A 16,647-nucleotide genomic window follows, 5' to 3' on the forward strand; every position below is an offset into this window, starting at 1 on the left:
CGCCGCCGCCGCCGCCGCCGCTGACAGGAGGACCGGCGCGGGCTGCCGGCGCTCGCCGGCCGCGAGGCCCCGCCGAGCTCGACGGAGGCGCCGACCGTCCGTAGGGGCGTCCGCGCTCCTCGCCCGAGACCGCGGGCACGCGGGCTTGACCCCCGAGGTGCGCCGCGCCCCTCCGAGCGGCAGGTGAGGGCGGGGAGAGCCGGGAGAAGGGTCGTGGAGGGTGAGGTGACAGGGGCGTCCGCTCGCGACGCCTCGGCTGCGGGGGTTGGGGCGGGGGCGAGCGGGGAGCCGGGGGGACGGGCAGCGAAGCGCCTCCGCTGTCGGAGCGTGGGGGAAGGCAGGCTGCCTCCGAGTGCGGGACCCGGGGCGGCTCCGGAGGGCTCCGGGCTCTGCCGCCTGGCTGTCACCGAGGTTAGTCTTGGAATCTGGTACCTGGAGAGTCTTGGGATGACGGGGACCGGGATGGGAGGCGAGGCAGATCGCTAAACGTGGCAGGGGAATGTGGTGCAGAACGACTTGCAAAAATGTGTCCCCGAATGCAGCATAAAAGTAGTTGTGAGATGTGCCAGGTAAAGGCTCAGGGTGGGCTGGCCTCCGTGGCGTAGAAATGCATGGTCCAGGTGTTATTAGGATTATTAATAATTCCTTTGGGGAAGGAGGTGTAGCATAATAAAAGACTAATGGGGCTCTTTGCTACATTTTCTGTCGTAGGAGATCGAGAGGGACTGCGATTTTTGACATAGGGAAAGTACCCACGTGAAAGCAAAAAAAAAAAAAAAGAAAAAAAGAAAAGAAAAAAGAAAAAAAAAAGCGCAGATTGTCTGGTTGAGAGATGCGAAAGAAAAAAAAAATAGGGCTAAAATCATTTCAGGTTTTGTCATCAGCATGTAGAGCACCCTTGCAATTGTAGCCTGTCTGTCTGTTCCAGGTGTGGAATGTTTAAAATGTTTCCCACAAAACATAAACAATGATAATTAGCATTAGGAAAAAGATTGGATGTCTCTCGCTCTCCTGCTCCTCTCCAGGAATACAAAAAAAAAACAAAAAAAACCCCACAAACAAAAAGACAGACAAGCCAGGCATCTTGGCCATTATCGTGTGTTCAAGATCGTTAGGCAAAGGGAACTATTTTTCATCTGTGTCCCTGCCTTGGCTTTTACACAGGTGAAAATAAGTGGAACAAGGAAAACAAAACAATATGGTGAACAAAAGGGATAAATTTTCAGGCATTTTGAAGGGTTGGAGCCAAAAGCTATGGCAATGGCTAATAACAGAGCCTGGCAATAGTGAAATATTCTGGTATGTTCTAGCTGTTGAGAAGGGATGGTGAGATAAGATAAAAACGGGATACAGTAAATTGGCATAAAAAGCAACAACATGGATACTGTCCATGTAGCATTTCCCAGGTAGATCGTCTTAGGATCTTAGGAATGTGAGCACAAAACCGAAACAAATGAAGCAAATACTCCTCTCTGCCTCATTCCCTCGACCCCATCTTTCTCCCTAAATGTAAGTGTGTGTGTGTGTGTGTGTGTGTGTGTGTGTATGTGTGTGTATCCACATGCTGCAAAACATTGTGACTTCCATTTAAGAACATCTTTGTTTTGAGAGAATTGTCAGAAGATACTGGGATTTCAAAAGTAACAAAAGACAGCTAGATGAGCTATGTAAAATAAAATTTGTATACTCTGAGTGTCTATGTAACTGAAACAAAAGCAGAAAGATCTGATGTGTTCACTAGGGTGTATTTAATTATTGATGAAATTTTAGTGTGTTATGTTAGAATTCTCATAAATCGAATTACCTGCGTGAATGTTGTTCCTATTATAGTAATTTGCCAGATAATCTGAAAATTCATACTGATTGGCTTCGCCCTGCTGTCAGAGTCATTCATTGAGGGATCATTTCCTTCAAAATCAAAATTGGATTTTCCTTGATAAATTTTGAACTTTGGTCTTTTTCTGTAGATGTTTTCCTTACCTTGAGGCTCTGTTGAGGCTAAAGAGAAAAGAGGGCCAGGAGAGAATAAAGAGCAGTTCTGTTGGTCTTCCTGTTTTGTTCTGACTGTAAGCCGAATGTACTGCCACCCCCTACTGTCTGTAGGAAGAGGAGTTGCAAAAGCCTGTTCTTTTCTTGTTATCACTGCCCCCTTGTGTAAGGGAAGAAATTGATAGCTGCACTTTTGAGAAATAGTCCTTTTGGATTGTTCTTTATCATTGGAGTGACTATGTAGATTTATTAATCACTCGCTTATTTCAGAGTGCATATCTAGAAACATATGTTAGCCAGATCTTAGATATGATGTCCCTTTAAAATAGGATCTGATATTAGTCCATTCAGATTGCTGAGAATGTTTACAGTATGTTCAGGAACATGGGAGTCTATCACTTCTAGTAGTAATAGTTATGTTTATACAGCACACACTTTGTGCCAGTCTTGGAAGTTGTTTATGCAGTTACAATATCCTATGAGGTATATATTGTTATTTCCATTTTACCCAGGAGAAATGGAAACAGATCAGGTTGCCAAAGATTATGTAGCTGAGAAGTGGAAATGCTGTTTCAACTTAGAAACTCTGGCTGCAGACTTTGCCCTTCCTCAGTATGCTCTTTTGTCCTCCCACATTAGTATTGACAAGGTATACTGTGCCTAAAATATGTTTAAGATGCACATGTCCATCATAAAGCAAATACTGTAAAAGTGGATAAACCTGTCTACACATATGCAGAGAGTGGTTATAGTAGAACATTTCTTTTTAGGAAGTTGTTTTTAAATTCTTTTAAATGATTGTAAGTAATAAGTATTCTTATTCAGGACTTTTCATGTGATCAAAGAAATATTTATGGTAGTATTTGCTTTGAGGGGGATCTTTAGAGGTAAAAAGTTACATTTAGGAAGTTTGACACACACACACACACATACACACACACACACACACACACACATACACACACCATGTTTCTTTAAAAGTACCAGTAAGCGTTTATTGCTAAGTTTATTTGGAAAATAAAAGAGAAATTGTTATTTTTCCTTGCATGCTTATATTTTATAATTTCTATTTGTTTTAAATGTGATTAGCAAAAATGGACAGGATCTTTTGAATAATTAACTCTTCCAAACAAATGCTTTTGTAGATTTTTCTTAGCACTTAAACCATTGTTTTATAGCTATTGATTCCATGTGAAATATTCACAAAAGTGAATAAAACAAAGAATAACCGGGCTCTCCATACCCATCTCCATACCCATCACACACATTAACTTTTAGAAAGTCACCATTACCTGTCATGATTGTGGTAATTATTTTTTTCTCTTTGCCAGACTGTTTCTGCCATTCTTTTCACAGAAATATTTTTGATTACCTTGTGAAATACATATCTCATATAATCAAACACTTTCTAACCATAATATACATTTGTTGATATTTATGGAGATTTAACATATTGATTATGGATAAAAATTTTCGGGATATGAAATTATATAATTTAGTATATTCAACAAAGTGAAACCTAAATTTTTATTGATAATATTTTACTTGTAAATGAAATTTGGTTTAAATCTTTACTATAAAAATTTACCACCAACATTATTAAACCTTAATTGGTTATTTCCTTCTCCCATCATTGACATTTTTCTTTTCTATTGAGACAGAGTCCCATATATAGCTCAAGTTGACCCTGAACTTATCATTCCATTTCTGCATTCCTAGTGCTGGCATTAAAGGCATGTGCCACCTTGTCTGGCTGGTACTTATATTTTCCTGCCAGGCCTTATGTGTACTAGGCATATGCTCTACCATTAAGCTCCACTCCCAGGCCCTCACCATTGATTTTTACCTGTGTCAAACTCTCCTTCCTGTTGTTGCCTTTGTCCTTTTAGTAGTTCCTAAATAATTACGAAGTATTTTGAGCAAAGAAGGAAGTAGACTCTAAACAGGAAAATAATAATAACAGGAATTCTAAAAGGGAAATACTAGAATAGTTGATAAAGGCATAAAATTATTTCTTTGTTGTATTTCTTTTCTTCCTGAAATACAATTAAAATCTGAGGCTAACTAGTTGTGCACTCTAGTTGAATTATATTGGATTAAATATGGAGTTCCCCAAAGTAAGGAGAAAATTTTACAGTTGGTAGCCAGATTTTCTTTCAGGTACTTAGAGCAAACTGCACAGATGGATGTTTATTTTTCTAGCACAAGTCTGAGCAAGGTAACAAATACTGGCAGCTAGCTTATTTATTAGACATTTCTTTTTTCTCTCTGTGAATTGATAACTCAGTAGTATTGTATTAATTAATTAATATGCCTGCAATCCTCAAATACTGCTGTTTGTTGTGAAGATAAATAATACTCTAAAAACACTATTTATACTTTATTGTATTGGCTTATTTAAATGGCATGTTCTCTGTTAGTATACTAGGTGAAAATTCTTAAGATTAAAAATAAATAAAACAGAACAAGGAGATAAGGTGATAATATGTGTCCCTGGTGAGTCTCTTGAGAAGTTATGGAGAGAAAGGTGAAAAGCCTGAGGCTTCAGAGACATTCTCTGTTCAGAGAATGTTTTTCTCTTAAAGGACAGCTTCCTAGGAGTCTTCAGGGTCAAGGAAATTGTAGGTGGAGAACCATGAACCCAGTGTTTGAGTTTCAGAAAGGTTAAGCAGGTTGTGGATGTGGAAACAGTAGGGACACACTATTACTCCAGGAAGTTATAAATGATTATAGTACCATAATTATTTCTGGAATATATTTCTTTTGTTAGATCAGTTTACTTTCTGATTTGTAGTGCTGAAGCATGGAGCCTCGGTGTGTGTCGGGCAAGTGTTTTTCCATCAAATTATTTTAACCCACCAATTTATTTAAAAAAAAAATCATTTGAAAGCTATGTTTGTGGATGTTGGGACTGTTTACGAGCCACACCAGGGTGTTCAGCTTCTGTTTGCCCTTCTCCAGTCGATGCTAAACATGGCCAGGTTTAAGAGACAGAAGAATTAGGTCAATGATAGTCTTTATCATACTCTTCTGTTTATTTTCTTCCCATACAATCAGTTTCTGTCTTTTTTCTGTCATGGTAGACACAACCTCTCGTGTCCTTTTTTTAGAACTCAAGTTAGTCTGATGTTAGTTACCTAAACTAAGCTACGTCAGTTTAGTCAATTATCTTGGTGTGTTAAAAAAAAAAAAAAATCAGATTGCCCAGAAGACTTTACTCTTTATGTACCTTTGTTTCATAGGTATTCTCACATTGCTGCCGGAATAATATATGCCTCTCCTCTGTGTACAGTGGTGGAGGTAGGCATGCTGAGTGTGTGTGTATGTGCGCGTGCGTACTACATGCATGCACATGGACATGAGGTATACACCTGTGTGTGTAGATGCCAGAGGAGGACAGTGGGTGTTTTCCTCTGGTGCGCTCTTTTTCCCTTGAGACAAAGTGTCTCTTGAACTGGACGCTTGCCTTTTTGGCTAGGCTAACCTAGGAAGAGCTTTGGGGGATCCATCTGCCTCTTTCTCCCAATGCTGAGGCACAGATGCAAGCAGCCAGACCTGGTATTTTCTAAGGGTGCTGGGGAGTCAGGCTTAAGCCCTCAGGCTGCACAGCAGTTGCGTTTACCATTGAGCCATCTCCCCAGCCCCAGAACGATAGTTTTAAATGCTTAGTCGATTATTTTAGTTTCTTAGAAACTGTTAGTGCGTCTCATTATAGAAAATAATCAAATGTGAGCTCCTTAGTAATCCCATGAGGTAATTCATGGTCTCTTTCCTGCATCTTTTGACTTATTACCTGCCGTGTTTGTGTTCAAGTTATTCAGTAATTCTGAAGCGCTTTAATATATAATAGCCTCTTACATTTTCATACCTCTCTGTATAAGGCTTCCTTTGCATTGGACTATCCTCCCCTTTCCTTTGTTTCATAGGCAAATTCTCCTTAAGGTCTGGCCTAAACAGGATCTTTTGAGTGAAGGAAGTTATCCTCACTTACCTAATTGGGTTTGAGTGTACTATTCTGTCCTCTCCCTTTATACTGGGTGAACAAGTTTTATTTATGTGACTGTCTCATCAGTAATCTGTTAGATTTCTTTAAACAGGACCTATGACTTTTCATCTTGTAGTTTGCATCAGTATGATTAGTATGATTAGTGGGTACTATCTACTTACTGATAAAGATGTTTTAGTACTAGCCTTTGAAACTTCATCCCATGCCAGACATGGTGACACTTTTAATTCCAGCATTTGGGAGGCAGAAGCAGGTGAAGCTTTGTGAGTTCAAGGCCAACCTGGTCTCTACAGTGACTTCTAGGCCAATCAGGGCTACATCGTGAGACTTTGTCTCAGGATAGTATAAAAAGTCTACACACACTCATATCTAAATCTAAATATTCAGACTAATACTTAGATTGTAATTAAAACTGTTTCTAAAGATAACCAATTTTTGTTCTTTTTTATGTTTCCTAGGGTGGTGGTAGGAGGAAGATTAGAAGGTTCTCTGTGTGAACTTGAGACAAATTACTTTCTTATATATTATAGAAATTAACCAACTATATTATGGGCTAAATCCAGCCCATCATCTATTTTTATATGTCTTACCAGCTAAGAATAGTTTCTAGATTTTTTTAAGTGGTTGAAAAAAAATATTAAAAGCTTGCTACTTCGTGGAGTGAAAATGATAAGAATTCAAATATCTGTGTCCATAATGACAAATTTGTTGTAACGTGGTCATGCTCATTTGCGTACGTATTGGCTGTGGCTGTTCATGGGTCAACAGCAGAGTCAGGTAGTTGCCATAGAGACTGAATGGCCCATAAAGCCTAAGGATTTACTTGTAAAAAAAATTGTTTGATCCACTCTTTGATCTATTCCATAGTCTATGCCTTTAATGTTCTTTGAATGTTAGGAGTTATCTATGTCTGTTGAAGATTTTTACAGAAAATAGCTGCTTCTATTTGCTGAGAAAAATTCACTGCTTTGCCTTAGTACTGCTTACTTGAAAAGGCCCTCACCGTACTGGAACTCACACTGTAGACCAGGCTGGAGTCAAAATCAGAGATCTGTCTGCCTCTGCCTCCCAGTTGCTGGGATTAAAGGTGAGCACCAGCCCAGCACACATGTAACATTCTCACTATGTGTAACTCTGAAGTTAGAGTCTGCTTTTTTAAAAAATGTTCAAGCATAGCCATGTGTGGTGGCATCCACCTTTAATCCTAGCTCTTGGGAGATGGAAGCAAGCAGATCTCTTGAGTTCCCAGGCCAGCCTGGTCTACATAGTTTGTGCTAGGCTAGCCAGGGCTACACAGTGAGATTCAGGAAAGAAAAACAAAACAAAGAAACAAACAAAAAACCCAAAGAATCCCAAGCAGAGGAGAGTTCAAAACACAGAATAGTTTTTTTCTGCTTAGATTTCTGTTTCTTACGTACTTTCTATAAAAAAATTGATATATGTATATATATTTGTGTTGATATTTGTCTTTGTTATGTAGATACCTTATGTATAAGGCTTGAGTGTGGATTGTTATTTGGAAAAAATACAGCATTTTTAGGGTGTGTCATTTTTTTAGATGTTTGTTGACGCCTTCCTTGTGTATGTCCTGATTTTTATTACCATTCTCTTTCAGTTGAGGGTAGAAATTTAATTAAAAGAAAAAAAAATTTGAGTCAGGATTTTGTTGTGTAGCTCTGGTTGTCCTGAAACTCACTGTGTAGACCAGGCTGGTTCTTGAACTCACAGAGATCCAGTGCTGAGATTAAAGGCGTGTGCCACCTGGCTTAGAAATTTCATATTGTTTTCCCAAAAGCTAAAACTGTGAGTCATATTTCTGTGTCCTAGATATTTTTCCCACCTCTGAAAAATATCATTAAAAACATGTAACATGTTAATTAGTATTTTTATTTTTCTAGAGTCTCACTGTTGATAGTTTTACTGCTTTTCTTTGTGACAAGGGTGTTATGAAGAGGATCTTATATGATATACATGTTCATTAAAATTTTTAAATTTAAAACATTTTTGCATGTTTGTGAGGTAAATGTGCATGTGTATTTGTGTATTTACATATGTGTAGGCAGGTTGTGTGTGTGTATGTGTGTGTGTGTGTGTGTGTGTGTGGAGGGCAGAAGTTGTCTTTTTTGATTGTTTTTTAAACTTTATTTTACTATTGAGGCAACCTCTCATTTGCATCCAGATCTTGCTGATTTGGCTAGTTTGGCTAACCAGCTTGCTCCAGGGATCCTGTTTCTGGCTCTCGAATGGTAGGAATTACAGGCAGGCCACTATGCCTGTGTGGCCTTTCCCTAAGGTGTTGGGGATTAGAACACTGCTCTTCATGCTTGCATGCGTAGCAAGTACTTTACCTGCCAAGATATTTCTCTAGCCCCCATATGTTAATTTTGATAAATCTTAGCAAAATTTCAGATATAAAGTCTACAAGGAAAATTATGCATAAATAAGAATGATAGAAAACCTTTGTTTGTTGCAAATGGATCTTTGAAGTAGTGTACACACATTTCTTCATCTTAAATATCATATCTGGGCTTAAAGAAACATGGCTCTGACTTACTTATTGCTGAGAAGGCCCTCTTTCATTATGGATTTATTTATAATAGATTATATTAATTGGACTTAGGAAGAGTATGCAGATAATGTATGATTTAGTCAGTTTAGATCTGGAAAATTTGCTTCAGATCTTAGTAAATATCTCTGTTTAAATGAAAGCAGTGTCTTCTTAACCTTTTGTTCCTAATTTTATTTGGGAGAGGGAGAATGTCCCAGAACTGTCTAGTTGCTGGTCTATGGAAGCTTCATAGATAATTTACTGTTTCTGTTCCAGTTCTGTGAAATTGTAGCATTCCCGAGGCTTGTAAGTTGGGTGATGGGAAGATATGTCACTTTTGTAGACCAGTCGGATGAAGATTTATTATTAAAGCACATAAACAAATACCCATACCAACCACCTATACCCAAATCCTCCTTCTTCATTGGTCATCTATCTTTCTGTGCTAGAGTTTTAAAGAGGAAGACTTTCTGTGAAAGCTGTTAGATATTCTAATATTAGAAGGTGACAGTACTATTTAAGAATTGGTATTCAGTTTAAGAAGCCTTAAGTGGAGTATTGTGGTATAAGCCTGTTGTCCCAGTACTCAGGAACCTGAGGCAGGAGTTTGAGGCTAGCCTGTGCTGCATAATAAGGGCCCTTTCTAAAATAAACACAGCACAACAAAAAAGCAGCTTTGATTTTCTGCAAAGAGAGACCAATTGTGTAGTAGAAAGAACACACATTATGATTTTTAAGTCGGTAAAATAGGTGTGAAATATTGCTTTGTCACTCACCATCTCTGAGGGGCTTTTAAAAAACATACCTCCAGAGGGTTTTATGGTGATAGAGTGAAATTATCTAAGTGAAAGCCACAATTTTTCTTGAAGCAATGAGACATTGACAGGTATTTTCCAGTTTGGTGATGTAACTGTTTTCAACTTTTACAAACATCTTTCCTTGTTTTTTTTGAATAATTGGAATTTTGCTCCCTCCACTACCCACCAGTGCTTCTGGTTGATAGTTTTTGTAGTTATTCTTTTTTATAAAAAAATTATATATGATTAGACAAGGTGAACTGCTTAGAGGATTTATTTTTGTAGTCTTAACAATGACAACAATAATAAAACAAAGGACTTGTCAATCTGCTATATAAAAATATCCTGAAAAAATTTTACTCTTCTTTCTGTAGTGTGGATATTTGTTCAGAACCTCAGTTTTGGTTGGGGATATAGGTGGAACACTAGTGGGCCCACAGCCCTAGGTCCAATCCCCAGTAGGAGAGGGGACAGGGACAGGAAAAGAGGGAGAGGAAAAGAGAAAGGGAGAATGAGTCTGCACAATTCAATACCTTTGTGCTAATTATAAAATAACAATAAAATGAGTTGGTTTTGGGCTGGCAGTGTCTCTCAGTTGGCAGTGCTTGCCTAGTGTGCATGAGCACTGGCTTTGATCTCTAGCACCCCATAACTAAGTGTGTTGGTATAGACCTATAATCCCAGATAGAGCCTGGAGGTTAACTCAAAGCTCAGGGTTATCCTTGGCTGTGTAAGAAGTTCCAGTCAAGTTTGTCATGAAAACGTTTCATTTAATCCTCTTAAGAAAGATCACTGTTAGAGGCTGGAGAGATGGCTCAGAGGTTGAGAGCACTGGCTTCTCTTCCAAAGGTCCTGAGTTCAATTCCCAGCATCCGCATGGTGGCTCACAACCATCTATAATCTGGTGCCCTCTTCTGGCGTGCAGGTGTACATGCAGATAGTACATTGTATACAAAATGAATAAATAAATCTTAAAAGAAAAGATCACTTTTATGCAACTTTGGTTCCCAGTATATTGTGCATTTTTAAAATAATGAGCTTCATAAGAACTCAAAGATAGCTTTGTCTCTGAATGTGTCAAAGATAGAAATTGTTTAGTTGTTATTAACTATAATGGGCAATGGGTATTTCCTCCATTATTCTGCTTTTCTTTTTTTAAATTACAGAGTAATATATATGATTGTAACTATTAAAATAAATCAACAAGGGATAAATAAAATGTTAGTATTTTCCTCTCTTAAATCTTTCCTTTTCTATTTTAATTGCTGTGGCAACAAACATTAGCTGATATTTGGATATTTTTCAGTGTCTTTCTCTTTGTTTAAAAATATATAAAGAAACTGGGTGCAGTGGCACACACCTTTAATTCCGGCACTCAGGGAGGCAGAAGCAGGCAGATCACTGTGAGTTTAAGGCCCGCCAAGGCCACACAGAGAAACCTTGTCTCATAAAGCCAACCAACCAACCAGCCAAAAAAAAAAAAAAAAAATATATATATATATATATATATATATATATATATAGAGAGAGAGAGAGAGAGAGAGAGTGTTTTTATAGTTAGAGGATCATAGTTACATTTTCAGTGACTTGCATTATTTATTTAACCATATATTACAGCTCTCTTTCCAAGTTCAGTAAATGAAATTCTGATTTAAAAAAGCTGAATACTTATAGCTCATAGCATCATCATTTAATGTTACTACCTATCTGATGGATGTTAAGAGTGTTTCTTTTTAGACTTTACTCTGCAGGATATCAAAGCAGATGCTGAGACTCATAGCCAAACTTTGGGCAGAGTGCAGGGAATCTTATGAAAGAAGGGGGAGATAGAAATACCTGGAGAGGACAGGAGCTCCACAAGGAGAACAACAGAACCAAAAAATCTGGACACAGGGGTCTTTCCTGAGACTGATATTCCGACCAAGGACCATTCATGGAGATAACCTAGAACACCTGCACAGATGTAGCCCATGGCAGCTCAGTCTCCAAGTGGGTTCCCTAGTAATGGAAACAGGGACTGTCTCTGACACGAACTCAGTGTCTGGTTCTTTGATCACCTCCCCCTGGGGGTTGCAGCTTTACCAGGCCACAGAGGAAGACAATGCAGCCAGTCCTGATAGACTAGGGTCAGATGGAAGGGGAGGAGGACCTCCTCTATCAGTGGACTTGGGGAGGGGAATGTGTGGAGAAGAGGGAGGAAGAGTAGGATTGAGAGGGGATGAAGGAAGGGGCTACAGTTGGGAAACAAAGCGAATAAACTGTAATTTTTAAAAAAAAAGAGTATTTCTTTTTTTGTCTGCTATTATTAACTGTTAGGGCTGTTAGTCCACTCTTTTGGCCAACAGAAGCAAGCATTCTAAATAAAATATTAACAAAATTAATCCAGAAGTACATTTAAAAGACAGTATATCATGATCAAGCAGGTTTATTGTAGGGAGTCATCTTATTAAATGACCCAAGTTGTAAGATTAAAAATTGTATTATTGAGGGGCTGGAGAAATGGCTCAGTGGTTAAGAGCCCTGTCTGCTCTTCCAGAAGTCCTGAGTTCAATTCCCAGCAACCACATGCTGGCTCACAACCATCTATACTGGTATCTGATGTCCTCTTCTGGCATGCAGGTGCACATGCAGATAGAGCACTTACCTACATAATAAATAAATCTAAAAAAACTGTCTTACTATCTTAGGGAGAGTTGACAGTTTTTAAGCATAGACAATGCTGTGAGTATGCTTGCCCATGGGAATGGCATTTAGTTTTATATAATTCTTTGGTCTTGAAAGGTAATAGACCAGTTTTTATTTTGGAAACTTTGGAGGGGGATTTTGTTGATCCTTTGTCTTGGCCTTGCTCTTATCCTGACCTTTGGTTGCTAAAACCTGACAGAAGTTGGCAGTACAGACCCATTAGCATTTCAGAGACTGGGGTGGATGATGTGGATGATAATCTAGGGGTTGTGCCTTTGAAGATACCATAATGATTGCATCAGGTTAATCTAGCACCCTGCTGTCCTCTGGACAGATTGTCTTGGAAATATTGGCGTGAATCCCCCTTTGAAGGGTTTGTGTGTGTGTGTGTGTGTGTGTGTGTGTGTGTGTGTGTTGGCAAAATTGTATTCTTTAGAATGAATATTTTGAAGCCATTATCAGGACTGGTCATATATGATACTGCTTGTGGATTTACCATCTGTTTTGCTGTTTGCAGCTCTAGGAATGGTGGATACTGGATTGATTTCTGCATGTGTACTGTTAACAAACATGCATATACCCTGAGATTACTGAAAGGAAAAAAAAAAAACTAAAAAGGAAAGGAAAGGACATGACTGCTCCTAGATATGGCGGAGGAGAAAGTTTATTGTAGACATGTGGAAGAGCATAGCCAGAGCAGAGACATATGGGAGTGTCCAGGTGGATTTGACCAGATTGAGCTAGGCCATGTGGGGAGAGGGGGAGAAGATGGGTGAGGGGAAAGAGAGGAACCAGGTGAAGCAGCAGCTAGGGGGCCCAAAGATACAAAAAGGGTGGTAACTGGGAACCGTACATCTGACAGAGGGCTAATATGCAGAATATATAAAGAATATATAAAGAACTCAAGAAATTAAACACCAACAAACCAAGTAATCCAGTTAAAAATGGGGTATAGAGCTAAACAGAATTCTCAACAGAGGAATATCGAATGGCAGAGAAACACTTAAAGAAATGCTCAGCATCCTTAGTCATTCGGGAAATGCAAGTTGAAACGACCCTGAGATTTCACCTCACATCCATCAGAATGGCCAAGATGAAAAACTCAAGGGAAGATGCATGCTGGGGAGGATGTGGAGGAAGGGGAACCCTCCTCCATTGCTGTTGGGATTGTAACCTTGTATAAACACTTTGGAAATCAATCTGGTGCTTTCTCAGAAAATTAGGAATAGTGCTACCTCTAGATCACCCCCTGTTCAAAGGAAGCCCTTTAGCTGCTCAGTCTCCAAGTGGATTGCCTAGTAAGGGGTACAGGGGTTGTCCCTGACATGAACTCAGTGGCTGGCTCTTTGATCACCTCCCCCTGGGGTGGGGGGTGTGTGTGCAGCCTTGCCAGGCCACAGAGGAAGGCAATGCAGCCAGTCCTGATGAGACCTGAGGCTAGGGTCAGATAGAAGGGGAAGAGATCCTCTCCTATCAGTGGACTAGGGGAGGAGCATAGGGGAGAAGAAGAAGGAGGAGGAGGAGGAGGAGGAAGAGGAGGAGGAGATGGAGATGAGGGACAGGTCTTCAGCGGGGATACAAAGACAATAAATTGTAATAAATAAAATTAAAAAAAAAAACAGGTGGGTAACCAAAACGTTTATATTATATGGGAAAAAACCCTCTGGGGAAAGGCCAGCCCAGACTCAGGGCTCCAAAACTTCAAGAGTAGAGGGTAGGGTCTGCCAGCCATACTCTGTAATAGGTAGGGACTGAGGGATGCTGGGAGAACCTGGAGGCCTGGTCCACTATGATATGTTAAATAGGCTCCTCAGCCCTTTGTCCTGGGTTTGAAAGGTATTAGTTATTAAGTGTAAACCTAAGAACTTTATCTGATTTATATACTGAGAAGCCCAGTGTTGCCATTTTATCTCTCATTTCTTAGATTTATTTTTGACAGTACAGAACTCTGTAATCTCCTTGGGGATTCCCCAAATCCCTTTCTTTTTCTTAATTCTGTGAAGGTCAACAGTTATCCTGAAAAATACATTCTTTTGGTCATTATGAATTAATATTGTCAGAAATATATTGTCCTTTTCCAAGATGTAGTCTGAATGTTTATAATTTTAGGAAATCATCTATGAATTATTATTTTTTTCTGTTTTTACTCTGCTCCTCACATTAATTTTCTTTGAGGTTCCTATCATCTACATACTTAGTTCTCAATTGCCTACTTTCAGCATTTCCCTTTCAATACTTCTTGCAAATCTTTTTGAGTTTTAAGACTATTCTTTGTCATTTGCTTTTAATGGGTTAATTGTTTTTATTTATTGTTGTCTAAATGTCTAGATTGTTTCCCTTTTATGTTGAATTATTTCCTGAGTTTTGGTATTTTTTTCGGTATTTAAAAAAAATTTGCATTGATATTTTGCCTGCATGTATGTCTGTGTGAGAGTGCCAGAGCCTGTGGAACAGGAGTACAGTTGTGAGCTGCCAGCCATGTCGGTGCTGGGAATTGAACCTGGGTCCTCTGGAAGAGCAGCTACTGCTCTTAACTGCTGAGCAAACTCTCCAGCACTATTTTGGGTTTTTATTATTATGATTCTATTGTTCATTTATGTCTTGTTATTTTCTCAAGATATTTTAGGTCCTTTTGAAATGACTGTCACATTTTTGTTCTGCTCTTCGGAACGTGGTCCCAGTATTCTTTTCTCATCTGTAGATGTTACTCTACTGTTCTCTCTTTTCTTACAATCACAACTTTGTATGGAATTGACCCTGACCCTGCTAACTGCTGTGACATTTTTACTTGCAATTAACTTTTAAAATCTTTTAGAGCATGGCTAGACTCAATTCAGAAAAGCCTTTTTAAACTTTACAGAGCTTTTCTCTGTTCTTTTCTGTAGTGTTAAAAAAAAATACAGTGATTTTCTCTGAGATTTTCTAGTCTTATTCTCTCTAGTTGGATCTGAACCATCTCTTTCTTATATCTTCTGTCCAAATCCAATTCCCTGTCATTACTAGGAATCTCCTCCTCTTCGTTCTCCTCCTCCTCCTCCTTTTCTCTGTCAATCATCTGTAAAACTCTTTTATTTTCTAATCTCTTCTCCAAATACAACACTTCATCTCCCTGCTGTAACTGAATACCTATCTCTCATTTTAAAGAGTATCTTTCCCTTTACAAGTTTTTAGTCATGATTTGTACTGAGAATAAAGATGGTCCGTTGGCTTATCATTCCTTTATGTAGGCAGCATCCGGACTCATTTGTCACTGTCCTCCAGTTGCAACTATTTGACTTCAGTATCTGTGCAGAGGATCCTTCCAACATTCTGACCTCTTCTCCTTCCAGGGTCTTTTCATTATTTTAGCCATTCATTTTTTGTATTATATATTATACAGGTATTTTGAACCCCTGGTGCATCTGTATTGTATGAGAAACTTTGAAAAACCACGGAGTCTGGGGCTCTCTGTGTAGATGCAGACTTGACCGAATGTGCTAATAATTTTCAGGGGGAGTTTAATGTGCAGTCAGGATTTAGAATCTATTAATCACAGCTTTCTATAATACCAATTTCTGGCAGCTTACACTTACAAAGTACTACCTTTTTTTTTTTTTTTTTTGGCTATTTATAGTACCTGATCTTCTTTTTTGTTGCTGTGATAAACAATGTGGGGAGGAAAGGGTTCATTTCCCAGGTCACAATCCGAGGGAGACTTCCCCTGAGGGAAGCAGGGCGGAAACTCAGGAGTGCTGCTTACTGGCTGGCTCTTTTGTTCCTGGTAAACTAGCTTTCCCAGGCCTGTATTTCCTAGGGATGCCTCTACCCACATGAGCCCTTCCATATCAGTCATCGGTCAAGACGATCACAGGGCAGTCTGATCTGGACAATTCCTCACTTGAGGTTCCCTCTTCCCAGATGACTCTATAGTGTGTCAAATTGATGGTAAAAACTAACTAGCACAGTGACATTAAATCTTTTACCTTATTGGTACTTTTATTTGGGTTTTTTTTGGAAGAGGATCTTAGCCCACACTAGCCTTGAACTTCTTATCCTCTTGTCTCCCCTTCCCAAGTGCTGGGATTATAGGAGCATACCATCGCATGTACATTAATGTGGTGCTGGGAATCTAGCTCAGGGCTTCCTGAACACTAGGCAAGTATTACTAATGTAGCTGGATTCTCAGCCTGCCGTTACAGTTTTCTTGAATCTATTTTCAGCCTGTTTGAACCCTTGCCTTTGGTTGTTCTTACCTGATAAAATATAATACCAGCTAGTACCAGTTCTATCTCTTTTAAGGTTGTATACACTTATAAGTAACTATTGCTAGAGCAAAATGACTTTCGTTGACTTTAAGTTATTGCTTAGTCTCCAAAGCTTTAATTTAGTACTTCCCAACTCTCCTATATTACTCTGGTTCTTCTATATTCTTGTTTATTTACATTATTATTTTTCCTTTGAACTCGGATTTCTAGCATTTCCTTTCTATCATTCCTCTTAGCACTAAGAAAAAAAAATCTTCCTACCACCTGTGTCATTGGCAGTGTTAACTATGAATTAACCATCTTTTGTTTTTTCAAAGGCTGTTCTTTTTAGGTGTCCACTAAAGTCCATTTGCCTTCTTACTTTTCAAGGACACTGAT

General features: G+C 39.0%; 1 protein-coding gene across 6 annotated transcripts in view; it reads left to right on the forward strand.

Moving 5' to 3' along the window:
• Positions 1 to 38: 38 nt before the first annotated feature.
• Positions 39 to 16,647, forward strand: part of Tanc2 (tetratricopeptide repeat, ankyrin repeat and coiled-coil containing 2) — a 311,126-nt gene continuing 294,517 nt past the window's right edge. For 5 of the 6 annotated variants that reach the window (XM_055592099.1, XM_055592101.1, XM_055592102.1 and 2 more), the window contains exon 1: positions 39 to 183. The gene's annotated coding sequence lies outside the window, so the exon portion shown is untranslated. Of the gene's footprint in view, positions 184 to 308; positions 412 to 16,647 lie in introns of those variants that run through there. The other variant, XM_055592100.1, reaches the window with a different exon arrangement.

Source organism: Psammomys obesus, unplaced genomic scaffold, assembly GCF_907164565.1.
Source record: "Psammomys obesus unplaced genomic scaffold, mPsaObe1.curated_primary_1811, whole genome shotgun sequence".
NCBI classification, from domain to species: domain Eukaryota; kingdom Metazoa; phylum Chordata; class Mammalia; order Rodentia; family Muridae; genus Psammomys; species Psammomys obesus.